At 45.4% G+C, this 15,202-nt stretch overlaps 1 long non-coding RNA gene across 5 annotated transcripts; it reads left to right on the top strand.

Moving 5' to 3' along the window:
- Position 1: 1 nt before the first annotated feature.
- LOC128823847 (uncharacterized) lies at positions 2-13,174 on the top strand. 5 transcript variants are annotated; one of them, XR_008442103.1, is made up of 6 exons: positions 2-642; positions 2,201-2,257; positions 2,919-2,998; positions 4,067-4,163; positions 11,952-12,070; positions 12,473-13,174. It is a non-coding gene; the product is annotated as an uncharacterized LOC128823847 (long non-coding RNA). The 5 variants fall into 5 exon arrangements; XR_008442097.1 differs by having other exon boundaries at positions 4-1,548; XR_008442107.1 differs by having other exon boundaries at positions 11-2,257; positions 12,012-12,070.
- The last annotated feature ends 2,028 nt before the right edge of the window (positions 13,175-15,202 follow it).

The following is a 15,202-nucleotide window of genomic DNA, read 5'->3' as shown; positions in this document are numbered from 1 at the left end:
GGGGGAGGAGGTCCAGGTGCGGGGAGGAGACGAGACTCCTGAAGTGCACCTGACCGCATCTGCTCTGGAGTAAGTGGGCAGCAGTGAAGGGGCTGATGTCTGTGGTGAAAGCCCGTCGGTCACGTGCTGCCTGGTGCTGTGTTCTTGTGACCTGTCAAAAGGGGACAAATGGGCTTGTGTGCTGCTCTCACCTCCCCGCCTCCAGCCCGTGCCGTGTATAATAAAGGCTGGAAAGGGCTTATGAGCAGGGCCGGCTCCAGGTACCAGCCCACCAAGCATGTGCTTGGGGCAGCGCGCTGGCTGGGCTCGCCACCCTCCCCCGGGTGCTCCGGCCGGTCGGGGAGAGCCGAGAGCCGTGGCGCCCTCCCCCCAGCACTCTGGCCGCCGGGGCGAGCAGAAAGCCCCGGCCCGGGCTCTCCGCTCTCCTTCTGGCGCTCCGGCCGGTCAGGGATTGCGGGTTCTCGGCGCCCTCCCCTGCCGTGCTGAGCCAGCCCTGCTTATGAGATTGGTGTGTGGGGAGAGGGATTCTTTCCTCTTCTGTTTTACCCCTAGAAATATCAAGTCTGGCTCCCCTGGGTTTGCTGGAGAACCCTTGAGGTTTCCGGGGCTGCACTGTGGACAGGCGGTGGCCTACTGGCTAAGGTACCAGGCTGGCACGCAGGCGGGCTGGCTGTTTCTTTTCCTGGCTCTGCACGTGTTAGAGCTGTGTGATTTGGGACAAATTATTAAATTTTATGTGCTTAAATCTTCCCTGCTGAAAAGTGGAGCTGATGCTTAGGCACCTTTTGTTAAACACTTGTGGATGAAAAATGCTGTATAAAGCAGTATAAAAATGCTGTATGAGCTTTTGCGTCTCTTCCTTGGGGGCTGGGGTGGTGGGATCTTTACAGATGGGCTTTCCCTGTTAAACCTTGGCGTTAAATAGGAGTTAAAACATCTTAAACTGCTGGAGGAAAAATCTTTCAGCCTCAGTTGCTCAGTTTTCAATTTTTTTCCCTTGTACTTTCATAATCCCTTCAGTAGTCATAAACAGAGTTTCCAGATAGACAAAACCTGAATTTTTAGTCTTTAAGAAAGTGAAAAAAAATCCTTTCAGGTCTTCTTCATATCTCACAAAGCAGCATAAAAGTTTATGGAACCCTTCTCCCTTTGTAGTTCACCTTTTTAATAGCACCCCGTGTTCTGTGTAGTGACCCTGTTGTACAGGCAGGATTCTTCTTCCCTGCAACTGCGAAAGAGAATGTTCTTTTATTATTAATTACATGTTGAGAGTGTGCACAATATTGCACAACACCCAAAGATAGTTTCCTGTGCTAAAGAAAGTGCTTTTTTGTATTTATATTTCAGTTATAGAGCACCTTTAATCATGAAGGATCTCAGAGAATTTTACAGACTTCAGCTGATAACCAGAGGAATAATTTTTCCCAGTGGTGACTGTACTTTGATGGTAGAAAAACTGATCAGTTGTTCAGCTGGGCATAGCAGTTCTCCATAACAATATAATAAATGAAGTGAAAAATACCATTTGGAAACTGCAGCTGTCTGTAGGTAGGCAGAATGTAAATGAGAAATTGTCCCTAAGATTACCGCTCCCCCCCCCCGCCCCTCTGGAATTGGGTGGCATTTCCTTTTTACTCTGTAACTGGCATGTTTCTGTAATTCTGAAAGACTCTTCTTAATGCTGTATGATTGAATATGACCATTTACATCATTGATATTACCACTGTTATATAATTGCAACAAATTGCAACAAATCTTATACAAAGTATGTCATGTAAGTGTCAATCCAGGTATCATCTTTGTATCTGAAGTTATGAATATTGGTCATGGACTTGTATCTGATACATGTGTTATAGTCCTGGGTAACACCTACCAGACAGGATTTACATTGGTACCAGACAGCTATGTAGTGATGGTCCATCAAGGACACTTCACTCTCCCAGTGGGCCATAGAAGAAACTCATCCTGCCCAAATAGCTGTATGGTCTTCCTGCTGATGCATCAGTTTCCAAGGGGCCAATAGCCACCTCCTGTGAGTCATCAAAGCATGTAACAGCATGTGATACTCTCATATGACCCTGGACTCCATCTTGGCCCAGTAATTTTCCATGCACCTGGGCTGTGAGTTTAGTTGGGACAGCACATGGCAGAGGATATATAAGGACCCTGACATATCCATTTTTGTCTTCATTTTCTCTAGACTGGATTTCTAGCAAGGAAGTTCTAAACAAGGACTAATGACCTCCAACCTGTTTGGGTAATTCCAGGGAGAGAGTTTTGCAAGCTAGCAGTTTATTCCATCATTGCTATGATCCTGATCTATGAACACTGAAAAATCACTTGTATCTATATGATCTATTAATCATTTATAACTCTCTTCTTTTATTTTATTATTAAACCTTTAGTTTTTAGTTAGTAAGGATTGGCATCAACATAATTATTGGATAAGATCTGAGTTATATATTGACCTGGCTAAGTGGCTGGTCCCTCGGGATTAGAAGGACCCTATATTTGATTAAATTGGTTTTCAGTAACCACTCATCATAAAGTTCAGTGTCTGTGTGGTGAGCCAAGGGATGGAATGCATAAGAAGACTGCATTTTTGGCTTCTTTGTTAACCGGTGTGGTGAGACATAAGTTCACTTTTGTTACTGGCTTGGTATAATCTAACGATAGAATAACCACCAGTTTGGGGTGAATCTGCTCTATTTCTCAGCGGTCTGTCCTGAATTTTGTATTCTCAGCTGTGACCCACTGAGGCATGGTGACATCTTCCAAGATGTTTCAGTGAGGCATTTACAATCTCGCTTTAAAAACAACAAAGCCCAATTATTTTTATCTCTGCTAGGGAGCCCTGTAATTCTGTAAATGACACACTTCCTCATGGGAGCAATAACTTTTTTTCCTTCTGCTTCTAGATGAATTTATTGCATGACCTTGTCATGCATCTGATGCAAAGTCACCATTTTGCAGACGGGTATTAAAAGTGAATTGCAAGGTAATGTTCTCTAATTGCTTCATTTAATTAAAAAGGTTAATACTGACATTTACTTTTATTCTTGCACATAATAAAACAATGAATAGCTAATAAATAGGAAGTCACCACTATCTGTTGTTGTTTGAGAAACAGGATAGGCAACCAGCACAAAATACTGCAAGTTGGAGTACTGAAGTACTGAGACTTTTCAGTGTTGTAACTTTTGTGATTTAGTTTGTTCACAACATAGAAAGACTTAGCCACTGTAACATCATTCTTCTCTTCCCCTAACTCTCTCTAATTTGAAAAAGACTTTTAGGTCTAAACTCAAGACTGGGAGTCAGGAACTCCTGAGTTCCAATCCTAGTTTTGACTGTGAGGTTCCTTAACAGGATTGATATATGCCTGCCTACCTCACAGGAGTATTTTGTGGATTAATTTTGCACAGCACTTTGAAAATATAAAAAACACATGTCAAAATAAAATGATAATTTGGTTTCAGTCACTTGCCCTGGAACTAGCTTTCAGGTTTGGCATGTGCTGCAGGACAGAGTAGGAGAAGATTGATCAGGAGGGAGAAATCCCTTGTTTAAAATAGATACTGTTATGCGCAAGCACAAATGGAAACCGAATAATGGAAGAACACTTGAAGCTTATATAGTTTTTCAGCATAACGTATTTGATTTTTCTATTGTATCACAGCACCTCTTTAATGTCCCATGCAATGCTTTCTCAAGACTCCATGCTTTGAAGCTATCTCCAGCAAATAAAAATGTTAGATTTTTTTTTAAGATAAATTATTACTATGACAGCTAATGGTAACATTCCATCTTGCTGAATTTAAACTGATAGAAGTTTTCTGTAAGATATACGTGTAGAATATATAATAGTGAGCCACATTGTGGAGAAGAAATCAGCGATGTGGAAGGGGGATTTACCCCAAGGTGGGAAAAGTTCTCTCTCTTTGGAGTCTTTTCAGGATGTAGGAAAGTATAAAATTAAAATAGCTTCTAGTTCATCTGTGCTTATCTCTTCCCGACTACTGAGCAATTGCTATTGTTTTTCCACTGTGTATTTTATTTGTCTCAGAGAGATTCAACAGTCATTCAACTAATTTCAACAGTCAAAATTCTTCCTTTTGTCATGGAAAATGACTAAACCTTTTACTGATGGCACAAAAACACAGGTAAATTGAAAAGAAATATTTTGACCCCCTGTTCCACGGTGTATTGCTTGATCATGCTACTTATTGCTTTATTACGCTAGAGGGAACTATACGCTGGCAAGTGAAGATGGGTAGTTCAGTATAGCTCTGTCAACTGTAAAAGGAACTGTGCTGAAAGAGATGATGCAGAAGTAGACCCTTGAACTTTTTTTTCATGCACTACAGACTTTCTTCATTCAAATGAAGAAAAAGAGAGCATAAATGCAGAGAATAAACAGAGCAGTTTGAATCTATGATTCAATTAAATCATTCTGGTGACATCAAGTAAATACTTGTTGGGGAAGGATGATGATTTTACATATGGGAGTGGTAGCAATCTATGAAGTCTATGGTGCTTGAGATGATTCAGTATAATGTCAATGCTAATGCTGCTAAAGTATCAAGGAATAACGTTTATATCACTTTTTATTTAAAATGTTTATTATAGTTAAACTATAAAGGTCTACCTTAAACTGCCAGAGACAAAAGCAGTAAAATTCTGGCATTAGTTTGTCCCGGCTTTCTTCGCCATGTTTGGGCAGATCCTGTACTTCTTACTCAGACAGAAGTCTAATGAGAATCCTGCCTGCATAAGGAGTGCAGGCTCTGTCCCATCGTGTATATGTATTGTCAAGAGATGCTTTAATAATATTAAAATAAAACTAGTGGTTTGCTAATTACACCCTGGATAATTAAATGCTTATTAAATCAGAGCATTCTTAGTTGAGTCATTATGGGTATTGCTATCTGCATAGCTGTAAATGGTCCCTTTAAAGAGTGTCCTGTACATGTTGAATGATATGGTGGACCAGTTTATATGAAGTATATGTAGGCATAGGTATTGCATTAGATATATTCATGAGGTATCGTATGCCCATAAAGGTAGTAAGGCTAATGCTCCCAGTTGAGATATATATGCCGTGTAATAGCATTGCAAATAGGAATTCATATAGGAAAGAAGATTAGGTTAGGGATAGCATAGCTGTACGGATCGTAAGGCAATTAGCCAAAGTACACCAAATACCATTTAAGCATTACAGCAATCAAGTAGACAAAGGTGGCATAATGACTTTTCACAGGGTTACATATTTCATAGAAAAAGACTGGGAACTGTTAAGGTTTCAGACAATCAGTCCAGAACCCTATCTGTTTTTCTCTGCACTTTCTTCATGTCAGCAGGGAGATAAAGCAGAATCTAAGACTGAGAAATTGCTAGATTTTTGATATAGACATTCAGTGGAACAGTAACATGATCATTGCCCTTGACATAGTTTGCGACTCCCTTCCGCTTCTGCAGCACTTCTGAGGGGACCATCTTGGGGAATAACATCACAGCAGCATAACTCATTGGTCTTCCCTTTGCTTTTTTGAATAAGTGCCTTCTCTGCCTCCTAATCCCTTGTCTCAGTATAACCAGGACCGGCTCTAGGATTTTTGCCGCCCAAAGCAAAAACAATTTTGGCCGCCCCTCCCCCCCGCTTATTTAATTACCCCACCCGCAGCCCCGCCTCAACTCCGCCCCTTCCCCAAATCCCCAGTCCTGCCTCCTCCCCCCAGGCTCTCAAGCCTAGGAGGGAGGGAGGGAGGGGGAGAAGCGGCACCGCGCCGCGGCCACTCGGAGTCTCCCCCTCCCTCCCAGGTTTGAGAGCCTGGGAGGGAGGGGGAGACTCCGAGTGGCCGCAGCGTGGGCGCCGCTTCTCCCCCTCCCTCCCAGACTCTCAAGCCTGGGACGGAGGGGGAGCAGCGGCGCGCGAAACGGCCGCTCGGGATCTCCCCCTCTCTCCCAGGTTTGAGAGCCTGGGAGGGAGGGCGAGTAGCGGCGCGCGAATCAGCTGTTTCGCGCGCCGTGGCAGCAGCAGCGGAGGTGAGCTAGGGCGGCCGGGGCACATTTTTAGGGGCAGCATTCTGGCGCTGGCCATGCCGCCCCTAAAAATGTGCCGCCCCAAGCACCAGCTTGTTTTGTTGGTGCCTAGAGCCGGCCCTGAGTATAACATCATCAAGAGTCGGGACTGCTTACAGGGGATGCAGAGGGGATCACTATCCAGTTCACTTCCGCACCATATTATTTCCTCCAAGGCACAGCATAAACTTCAAACCCCAAACCGGGAACAGAAATCCCAACATCTTAATCTAGCCCTTATCTATTGCACACCACTTATCACCTCTGAGGCTTCCCAAGACTGGGATGAATCTCAAGGGATGGAATTCAGAAATAGAGGCTAAAACAAAACAAAAAAATGCTGTACTTTCCTTTATCAAGAGCTGAGCAGTTGACCGATATGAAAGGGAAGAAACAGGTCTAAGGATGAGATGTCTGAAGCCTTCCTTACAGACTTTCCAAAAAACCCTCGAAAACTACTGACAACTGGAAAGTGTTTTTGATGTCTGAAAGAGAAAGACAGGCAGCTATCCAGCGACAGCATTGAACTGGCCCGAGACAGTGTTGCCATGACGAAAGATGCTACGGAGAAAGATAGGGACTCCTGGAGGCAATGATCAGGCAGAATGTTCTCTTGGATTGCATAGTGAAGTTAGGCCAGCAGACAATCCAGCATCTTCAACCAGAACCAGTCATGTTCTGCAGCCCCTCGATTATCTAGGGTACTGGGAACACCAGCCTGTGTTCCCCGCTGTAAACCTGCAGCCTTGCTCCCAGAAGCCATTCACTTCCCCAGCCTCAGCTCAGCGTACTAAGAACAGCACATGGGAGCCCAGCACATCTGCACTACCCAATGCACGTGACAACTGTGACCCCAATACACTACCCTAGAAGGCAGAGGATCTAGAAGAAGCAAAGGCAAGATGTTCACCTGCGTGTGAACAGAAGCCCCTCCCCTGACTTATTGTGTGTTGCCCTCTTCAGCCCACTGTGTGTGAAAGTCATTTTTTCACTTTAAAGCTGTGTTTGATGTTGTTTTAATCACTAAGATCAGTGCTTGTACTATTTTCTAAGTTTTATTTTATTTATTGCAATAATTTGTGCAATAAAAAACATTAAGTCCCAAAGCACCTGCAATGGATGGTACACACAACCCACAAATTTTCAACTGAACAGCAGTGTCGAAAGTTTTTATAAAAGCACTGATGGTATAAAAGAGAGTAACCAAATGTGTCACTTCCAGCATCCATAAAATCAACTTTAATGCGCAAAATTCTCCCCCCTTCCTCCTGGATGTACAGCTGCACTCCTTCAGGCACCAGACTCAAAGTAAGAACAAAAGCAGTCCCTGACAATGCCTTGTATGCCTTGGGGCTGCTCATACGGCTGAGCAAATCTCGGCACCACAGGCTCCCACACATTAAGACTTTCTCCCTTACTCACAGATATTGTGCAAAATACAACATGCAGCTATAATCCTAGGTAAATATCATTGTGCAGCTTCTAACTTAATGAAAAGATAATGCCATCTTGATTTCAAATGGCCCAATGCACACTCCGCTGCCATTCTGCGACTGCTGAGACGATAGTTAAGCAGTTTATTCCTTCTGTCGAAGTGCACCATAAATTACTTCACTGTTCAGTGTAGCAGAGGATAAACTGGGTCTCCCACAGTACCCAAAGAAATCTGCATGCTGTTAATGTCCATAGTGATCCTGGAGGCAAACGCTCCACTCATTAAGATAAACAGGCACGAGTTCCAAAAGATCCCAGTATTGTTGACTTTTCCAGACTACCCTGCATGTATGTTTGTGAACCTGCCACGGTCGTCAGCCAGGCCTTGGAGCATCATAGGGAGCACCTTTCAATTCAGCTCTGACGCCTCATGTTGAAGGCAAATGATAGGTATGTGGGTCCCATCAGTTTCCCCAATACAATTTTGAGAACCCCATGTATGCAAAGCCATCAATAGAGTCCTAAGCATTAGCATTGCCAAGCTTTATAACCCAGTGCACCCGTACCTTCTGATAGCCGTACACGCTTGCATGACAGTATCCCCACAGTTGATCTTCCAACACTGAATTGGTTGTCTACAGTCCAGTAACACTTGGGGGGGGGGGGTGGACCATTGCTAGATAGTGACCTGTTTGTGAACGATGGTAAACAGCAGGCTAGTTATGGTGACCAGATGTCCCAATTTTATCGGGACTGTCCCGATATTTGCTTGTTTGTCCCACGGGACACTGGACAAACAAGCAATTTTGCCCTCCGCTCCAGCGCACGGGCAGAGCTCAGAGGGGCTCTCGCCCCCAGCCCCGCTCCCTCCTTCTCCCATTGGATCCCTCCCAAAATCCACACCCTGGCCCAGCCCCGCCCCCTCACTATCCCATTGGATCCCTCCCCAAATCCCCACCCTGGCCCCACCTCTTCCCCAAGCACGCCGCATTCCTCCTACCTTCAAGGCTTGCGCTGATCAGCTGTATGGCGCCACAAGCCTGGAGGGAGGGGGTGGCCCTCAGCACTCACCCTGCGAACTGCTCCAGTCCAGCTTCTCCAGGAAGGTGAGCACACCCCGGCAGAGATCCCGCAGCGGCTCCCTCCGCCTGAGCCCCCGGTAGAAGGCGAGGCAGGCCTGGGCCTCCTGTGCAGCGCCCATGGCTCACGGAGTGGCCTGGCCCGGGCAGGGAGGGTGGCCAGGAAGCGAGCCAGACTACCCCGGGGATCTAGTGCAGCACGTGGGCTTGGCAGCTCCGGGGCCACCATAGAGTCGGGTGGAGATGGGGCTGTGCCACCTGGCGGGGGGCGGGTGCTCTGGCGGCTTTTTTTTTTTTTTTGCTCCGCCGCTGGCTTTTTTTTTCCCCTCCGCCACGCCCATGGTCCCAATATTTCGTGTTTGTCATCTGGTCACCGTAATGTTAGTATGCTGCCACTGCAGCTTTGAGGTGAGCTCAGCACAGATCTCAAAAAGAGCTGTGTTTGCCATCCAGAAATCCTGTCACCACTGCATGTCCTCCCAGGTCTGCAGAACCGTCCTTTCCAACCAATTGATACTGGTTTCCAAGACCAGAAATGGCATTGTGCTGTGTGAAGCTACTCCAAGAACAGCTCGTGTAGTAGCAGTTGCTCAGGGTATGTCTACACTATGAAATTAGGTCGATTTTGTAGAAGTCGATCTTTAGAAAGCAATTTTGTACAGTTGATCATGTATGTTCCCACTAAGTGCAGTAGGTCGGCAGAGTGTGTCCTCAATACCGTGGCTAGCATCGACTCATGGAGTGGTGCACTGTGGGTAGCTATCCCACAGTCCCCACTGCCCATTGGAATTCTGGGTTAAGCTCCCAATGCCTGATGGGGCAAAAACATTGTCACGAGTGGTTTTGGGTACATGTCGTCAGTCTCCCCTCCCTCCCTCCTTTCTTGAAAGCAATGGCAAACAATCGTTTCGTGCCTTTTTTCCTTGGTTATCCATGCAGACGCCATAGCACGGCAAGCATGGAGCCTGCTCAGCTCACTGCTGCTGTTGTGAGCATTGTAAACACCTCGAACATTATCCTGCAGTATGTGCAGAACCTGGCTAGGAGACCCCAGCATGAGGACGATTGTGAGGAGGACATGGACACAGATGTTCCTGAAAGCATGGGATGTGGCAATTGGGATATCATGGCGGCAGTGGGGCAGGTTGATATAGTGGAATGCTGATTCTGGGCCCGGCAAACAAGCACAGACTGGTGGGACTGCATAGTGTTGCAGGTATGGGATGATTCCCAGTGGCTGCAAAAGGCCACTTTCATGGAACTGTGTGAGTTGTTTTCCCCTGCCCTGAAGCGCAGGAATACCAAGATGAGACCTGCCCTGACAGTTGAGAAGCGAGTGGCAATAGCCCTGTGGAAGCTTGCAATGCCTGACTGCTATTGGTCAGTCGGGAATCAATTCGGAGTGAGCAAATCTACCGTGGGGGCGGCTGTGATCCAAGTAGCCAAGGCAATCAGTGATCTTCTGCTAGCAAGGGTAGTGACTCTGGGAAATGTGCAGGTCATAGTGGATGGCTTTGCTGCAATGGGGTTCCCTAACTGTAGTAGGGCGATAGACGGAACTCATATCCCTATCTTGGCACTGGATCACCTTGCCAACCAGTACATAAACCGCAAGGGGTACTTCTCAATGGTGCTGCAAGCACAGATGGATCACAAGGGATGTTTCACCGACATCAGCGTGGAATGGCTGGGAAAGGTGCATGACGCTCACATCTTTAGGAACTCTGGGCTGTTCTAACAGCTGCAAGATGGGACTTAATTCCCGGACCAGAAAATTACCATTGGGGATGTTGAAATGCCAATAGTTATCCTTGGGGACCCAGCCTACCCCTTGCTCTCTTGGCTCACGAAGACATACACAGGCAGCCTGGACAGTAGTAAGGAGTAGTTCAACTATAGGCTGAGCAAGTTCAGAATGGTGGTAGAATGTGTCTTTGGACATTTAAAAGCTCACTGGTGCTGTTTGCTGACTAGCTTAGACCTCAGCACAACCAATATTCCCATTGTTATTGCTGCTTGCTGTGTGCTCTGTAATATCTGTGAGAGTAAGGGGGAGACGTTTATGGTGGGGTGGGAGGTTGAGGCAAATCGCCTGGCGGCCAGTTTTGAACAGCCAGGCCACCAGGGCGATTAGAAGAGAAGCTAGGTATGCTGCATCAGAGAGGCTTTGAAAACCAGTTTCATGACTGGCCAGGCTATGGTGTGACAGTTCTGTGTGTTTCTCCTTGATACAAACCCACCCCCTTTGTTGAATTTACTTCCCTGTAAGCCAATCCCCCTTGCCCCTTCGACCACAGCTGGCAAAGGAAATAAAGTCCCTGTTGTTTTGAATCCATGCATTCTTTATTTATTAAGAAAAAAGTGAGATCACAGACAGGGTAGCCTGGGTGGGCTGGGGAGGAGGGAAGGACAAGGTAACATTGCTTATTGTCGCCACACTACAAATCAAAACTGTTTGAATGACAGCCTTCTGTTGCTTGGGCCGTCCTCTGGAGTGAAATGGCTGGGTGCCCAGAGCCTCTCCCCCCCTCCCCGCATTCTTGGGCATCTGGGTGAGGAGGATATGGAATTTGGGGAGGAGGGCAGGCGGTTATACAATGGATGCAGTGGTGGTCTGTGCTCTTGTTGCCTTTCCTGCAGCTCCACCAGACACCTGTTCATGTCCGTTTGCTCCCCCATTAGTCTCAGCATCTCCTCCTACGTGTTCTGATCACGCTCACTGAATGCTTTCCTGGCCTCTGCCACCATGCATTCAGCTGTGCCCTATTAGTTCGGGAGGACTGCATGATCTCAGAAAACATGTCATCACAAGTGCGTTTTTTTGCTTTCTAATTTGCAATAACCTCAGAGAAAGAGATGATACGGGGAGCATAGAAACATTTGCACCTGCAGGGAGGATAAAAAGGGAGAGTAAAATTCAAGAAGATACATTTTTGAGAACAAAAGGGAGACTCTTTCACAGTGAATCAAGCAATTCACAGCAGACAGCACATGGGCTTTAGGTACAAGGTCACATTTTGCCTTTTATATTGAGCGCCTGCCAGTATGGTGACACATCACACATAGCTGGGCAACAGAATTCGGTTTCTAGGCAGCCATGGTAAGCCAAAGGGTATGCGGGGTTGGCTTCTTCCGCATTCATAACATGCGGGAATGGTTTCAAACTGCAGCACCCTCCTTTCCCATAGCAAGCAATGCCAGTTGGGTTTGCCATTTAAAAGGAGGGGACTGGGGTTTTGGGTTGAATATGCAGCACACCCCTCCCCCCACTGCGTGGCTATTCTCCGGGATGATCCCTTTTAGCCAAGCACAGAACCTTTTTCTGTTCCCTAACAAAAATTCCCCTATTTCAACCAGGTGACCATGAATGATATCACTCTCCTGAGGCTCTACCTCATCTTGTGTTTTATTCGTTAGGACATTGATCTATAAGCATTCAAGATGACTTTCTTCCAGTGCCAGTGACTCAGAAGCAGGTAATGCCACTCTCTTCCCCTTTTGCCCACTTGATCCTTCCTAAACAGGTTTATAAATGTGGCTAAATGGAAACCAGTAGAAAGTAAGTGGATCCCTGGCTGTCACATGTACGAAAGGTGAGCATACATGTGTTGCTGCTATTTCAGATGAATATCTATCTGTGTAAGATTTATCTTTCCCTTAAAAAATACATTCTAATTATATTAAAAGCTTGTTTATAAATATCTGCTTATATGAATCTCTTCACTGACTGAAATAAATGCTCTTGCCATAGGCAGATGGAATTAATTATTATAGACCAAACTTCCTTTTCATTTCTAACTTTGAGATGTAATATCCCATTCACATAGGATACATAGGACCCTAGATACTTGACTTTTAAAAATGTAAATCTGTTACAGGAAAGAGAGAAGAGCTATATCTTCTTACTTTAGATTTCATCTGACTCATACCCAGGCTCAGAATAAAGAATTGCAGAGCGCCGCATACTATGGAAATTGCCCCGCCTTCCTTAAACTAGACAGCATTTGAAATGCAAGAATATTGCTGTCCTAGGCAAAACTTCAGTGTGCCGACGCCAGAACAGAGGCTCTCAGCTGGAGTGTGAGATGTTGGACTTTCTGGGGCAGTACAGCAAACCTACAGATGGTTCAGTGCAGGGCCGGCTCCAGCCTTTTTGCCACCCCGAGCAGCGAAGGAAAAAAAAAAAAACTGATTGAGCTGCCGCCGAAGTGCCTTAGAGGAAGACACGGAGAAAAGAACCCGCCACCAAACACTAAAGCGGAGCACCGCCCTGATAACACTGGTCTACAGTTTTTGAGAAGTCGTCTGCTTCAGAGATAAAATGTGCTATTTATTATGTATTTTGATGTGCTGAATTCAAATATGACAATTAAAACAACTGATTGGCTACTGTTTCTAAGAGATTTAAGTTTTTACATTTTATGTCTATGTATATTGTGTAGATAGTAGAGTTTTAATCATAAATTGTAAACCTAGGTCTTTTCATGTGTTTATGGTTGCTTTACATGATAATATTTCACCTGTCCTGTTTATGTAACACTTTAAAAATCAGCAAAAGGGTTATATAAATAAAATTTATTATGAAACAAAAGGCAAAAAACTATTATATACGTAGTTTAGTCCTATTCAGTGTCTACTCGGCGCTTCTTGGCTTGTCTCTTGTATTCATTAAATGGAGCATCTCTTGTCACTGTCCAGCAATAGTCTGCAAGCATCGATGGGCTCTATTTGCCCTGATAGCATTTCTCCATTGTTGCAATGTCCTGGTGAAATCGCTCGCCATGCTCATTGCTCACTGCTCCGCAGTTCGGTGGAAAAAAATCCAGCTGAGAGTGCAAAAAATGTGTCTTTAGTGACTTGTTGCAACATGTTATACTGCGCTTTTGTGATGCAAAGTCACTTCACCCACAAACATAGCAGACGTTATCTGCACTGTTCACACAAGTACGAGGCATCTCTGCTCACTTTGGCTAAACAGAAATGTGTCCCTTTGCAAAATCAGACACTGACAAATAAGAGAGCATGACACTGTATGATTTCTAGAGCTGATATAGGGCAATTTGTTCAGCAGAGTGATGTAAGCTTCATTATGATTGCATCATCCATGACTTCTAGGAATAACATGTTGCAATTCATATCAAGTATGACGCAATACCAGCTGCAGATTGCATCATTCATTGTTTTGCCTAAAAAGCAAGTACTGTCCAAACCCAGTCATAGATTTATTCATCGATCCAGTCAAAGATGTATTTTAGTAATTTCTGGTTTAAATTGAGATCCCTTCCCTTTATAACTCACTTATCCTCCGCCATTCCCAAGTCAAGGGTTGTATATACTGACCCAATAGCATATCTTGAAAACTAGAGCCAATCAACAATTTTAAGCATCATTTTTGTTCTCAGTGACCCAGAATTAGTAAAGTTTGACTACATTTATTTCAGAAGCATTTTGGCTGTAGAGCAGTGTAATGGATGGAGTGCTGCCCCTTTCTATTGGCCACCCCAGGCACCTGCTTCCTTCGCTGGTGCCTGGAGTTGGCCCTGGTTCAGTGGTTATGGTAGAGGTGGGAGGGCCAAGCACCGACCAGGTCCCAGCACCACTCAATAAGGCCAAACCTGAGTTGCGACTGGGTGCACAGGTACACAGCACTACACAAGGGTTTTTTCCCCCCCAGAGGTTGGGGGGAGACAGGGGGGGCCTGACATAGTGCCCTGGGCAAGTACTCTGAATGCACATTGGTTAATCCAGGCCTGCTTCCTCCAGGGCCTGGGGGTGCTCAGTTCTTCCCTGCTCTGCCCCAGGCCCCATCCGACCCCTTCCCCCAAACCCCCACCCCTGCTCTGCCTTTTCCCACCCCTGCTCCCCGTCATGCCTCTTCCTGTCCAGTTCTGCCCCCTCCCTCCCAGCATCTCCTTCAGGCTGTGGAACAGCTGATTGCGGTGGGCGGGAGGGAGGGGGAGGAGTTGATTGGCGGGGGGAGCTGGCTGCCAGTGGGTGCTCAAGCACCCACTTTTTTTCCATGGGTGCCTATGCCTGCTTCTACTCTTCTTTGGGCATTCTTTTTTGAGGAAACGAAGAGGGAAAGCAGTAGAGTGGTGCCTAAAGAGAGATTCATTTCTGGGAGAAAAATGAAAATAAAACGTGTTATAAAGTTTCCTGGACATCTCAATAGATAAATCCTACTCCTCTCTTCATATTACATAAGCAGAAAGGGGGCAAAGGAACACTGGAACAAGTGTAACTTTGGGGTAGTGTTCCTAGCATCAGTGATCTCCAGCCTGGGGTTAGTTCCTCAGTGGGAGGCGGCAGATATTATAAAAACACAGGCCTGATCCACCTGTGACTTTTGATTATGTTAATAGGTACCAAGATCAAATTACCATATTTAAGCAGGAATATCACTCTTACTCATCATGAGTTGATAGTAATTAGGTGTGTAATTGAAACAGTTGTACCCAGCCATGTATATGTTAAACACTGGACAAATAGGAGTTGTCAAGGGATAATGTCTTTATTGAATTTTTAAAAGTATTTTTGCTTTTTATTAAAATTTAGTGGATACAGATTAACAAAATAATATGGAGCAAATAAACTAATTTGCTGTCACA

The sequence above is a fragment of the Malaclemys terrapin genome, chromosome 1 (genome assembly GCF_027887155.1).
Source record: "Malaclemys terrapin pileata isolate rMalTer1 chromosome 1, rMalTer1.hap1, whole genome shotgun sequence".
Taxonomy (NCBI): domain Eukaryota; kingdom Metazoa; phylum Chordata; order Testudines; family Emydidae; genus Malaclemys; species Malaclemys terrapin.
Note: the sequence above shows the minus strand (reverse complement) of the source record. Positions and strands in the feature narration are given on the sequence as shown.